The following is a 2937-nucleotide window of genomic DNA, read 5'->3' as shown; positions in this document are numbered from 1 at the left end:
TAACAATGAGTCAACTAACACTTCCCTAATCGGGTGGCTGCCTTGACAAAAATAGAGACACAGTCTTATGACATGCTGCGGTCCTAAACAGAGTTGTCCCCCTCTAAATTAATTGAAGGCACTGAGCTTAGAAGGATGTAGTTCTCCTTGGGATGGCACTGTTAGAACTAAACCAATTTATTATGACACAGACTCACAGAATGCAACTCAGTTCCCCAGATGATGAAACACAAACATCCGATCAAGTGTGAAGCAGTACAGTGCATCATGAATCTGCTGAGTACACAAATATCCTTTGTTTGGGTATTTTCTTATTGGGGGGGTGCTGTTAACCAACTGACAATGCCCTACCTGTCCAAGTAGCATGTCATTATCTTTATCTTCATTTATAGCCTTTCTTTTTCTTTACATCTCAAAGCATATTTGTTGTTGTTCGTTGCGAAGTTGTGTCCGACCCATCATGACCCCATGGGCAATGATCCTCCAGGCCTTCCTGTCCTCTACCATTCCCCGGAGTCCATTTAAGTTTACACCTACTGCTTCAGTGACTCCATCCAGCCACCTCATTCTCTGTTGCCCCTTCTTCTCTTGCCCTCAATCACTCCCAGCATTACGCTCTTCTACAGGGAGTTCTTCCTTCTCATGAGGTGGCCAAAGTACTTGAGTTTAATCTTCAGGTTCTGGCCTTCTAAGGAGCAGTCAGGGCTGATCTCCTCTAGGACTGACCAGTTTGTCCGCCTTGCAGTCCAAGGGACTCACAAGAGTCTTCTCCAGCACCAGAGTTCAAAAGCCTCAATTCTTTGACGCTCGGCCTTCCTTATGGTCCAACTTTTACAGCCATACATTGCAACTGGGAAGACCATAGCCTTGACCAGACACACTTTTGTTCGCAGGGTGATGCCTCTGCTTTTTAGGATGCTGTCTAGATTTGCCATAACTTTCCTCCCGAGGAGCAAGCATCTTTTAATTTATTTGCTGTAGTCCCCATCTGCAGTGATCTTGGAGCCCAGGAAAATAAAATCTGTCACTACCTCCATTTCTTCCCCTCTTATTACAAGAGAAAAAAATAAACTTTTCAACTATGAAATTGATTACAGGCCTAGAAGAGTGATTCAGGTAGGACCCCAGTTAGTCTGAAGCAGCAGAACAAAATTTCAGTCCAGCAGGTACCTTTTAAGGCCGACAAAGTTTTATTCGAAGTATAAGCTCTCACGCACAGTTCTTCCGAAGAAGAGTTGGTTCTTATATGCCACTTTTCTCTATCAGGAGCCTCAAAGCATCTTACAATCGTCTTCCCTCTCCTCTCCCCACAGCAGACACCCTGTGACATAAAAGGTAATGGTAAAGGTATCCCCTGGGCAAGCACCGAGTCATGTCTGACCCTTGGGGTGACACCCTCTAGCGTTTTCATGGCAGACTCAATACGGGGTGGTTTGCCAGTGCCTTCCCCCACTCATTACTGTTTTACCCCCCCCCCAGCAAGCTGGGTACTCATTTTACCGACCTCGGAAGGATGGAAGGCTGAGTCAACCTTGAGCCGGCTGCTGGGATTGAACTCCCAGCCTCATGGGCAAAGCTTTCAGACGGCTGCCTTACCACTCTGCGCCACAAGAGGCTCTATCCTGTGACATAAGGTAAAGGTAAAGGTATCCCCTGTGCAAGCACCGAGTCATGTCTGACCCTTGGGGTGACGCCCTCTAGCGTTTTCTTGGCAGACTCAATACGGGGTGGTTTGCCAGTGCCTTCCCCAGTCATTACCGTTTACCCCCCAGCAAGCTGGGTACTCCAGCAAGCTGGGTACTCATTTTACCGACCTCGGAAGGATGGAAGGCTGAGTCAACCTTGAGCCGGCTGCTGGGATTGAACTCCCAGCCTCATGGGCAAAGCTTTCAGACGGCTGCCTTACCACTCTGCGCCACAAGAGGCTCTATCCTGTGACATAAGGTAAAGGTAAAGGTATCCCCTGTGCAAGCACCGAGTCATGTCTGACCCTTGGGGTGACGCCCTCTAGCGTTTTCTTGGCAGACTCAATACGGGGTGGTTTGCCAGTGCCTTCCCCAGTCATTACCGTTTACCCCCCAGCAAGCTGGGTACTCCAGCAAGCTGGGTACTCATTTTACCGACCTCGGAAGGATGGAAGGCTGAGTCAACCTTGAGCCGGCTGCTGGGATTGAACTCCCAGCCTTATGGGCAAAGCTGTCAGACGGCTGCCTTACCACTCTGCGCCACAAGAGGCTCATTCCTGTGACATAGGTGGGGCTAAAAAAGCCTTGATATTACTGTCCCCTCAGAGCACATTTATCAGCGCTGTGGCAAGCCCAAGGCCACCCAGCTGGTTGCATGTGGAGGAGGAGCAGGGAATCAAACCCGGCTCACCAGATTAGAAGTCCCCCGCTCCTAACCAATACACCAAGCTGATGGCGCTGGGTTGAGGATGGCACTTTAACTGCAATCCTATGAAGAGTTACTCCAGTCGATGCTCATGGAAATTGCCAGATTCCAACTGCAGACCCAAGTGAACAGGGTTATACCCCCGTAGGAATGGTCAGAAACCCCGCCGCAAAGCCCTCCACGCAGAGGGCTGTGTGAGAAACGGCCGGAGTATTCTTTGCAGGGTTGGGGGTCTCTACCTGGCCACTGTTTCCCTCAGCACACAGGAGATGGGTGGGGTAGGCCAGAGTAGTCCAGCAGTGCAAGGGGCTGCCGAAGGCGGTGGGGAGCTCCGCAAGCAAGGGCTGGACGTCTCCTGGCTGCTTCAGGCTGACCCTGCCTTGAGCCGGGGGTCGGCCTGGGCGCCCCGCACGGCCCCTTCCAGCTCGGCGCTTCCCTGACCCACCGCTAGGCCCTGCCTCTTGCCCCAGGGTCGGCCTTGTCCCCCTCGGTTGCTATGGCGATGCGGGCCCGGGGCCAGACCTCCGGAGCGCGGCGGGGCGCTGT

Source organism: Paroedura picta, chromosome 7 (genome assembly GCF_049243985.1).
Source record: "Paroedura picta isolate Pp20150507F chromosome 7, Ppicta_v3.0, whole genome shotgun sequence".
Taxonomy (NCBI): Eukaryota; Metazoa; Chordata; class Lepidosauria; order Squamata; family Gekkonidae; genus Paroedura; species Paroedura picta.
This window is presented reverse-complemented; position numbering follows the sequence as displayed.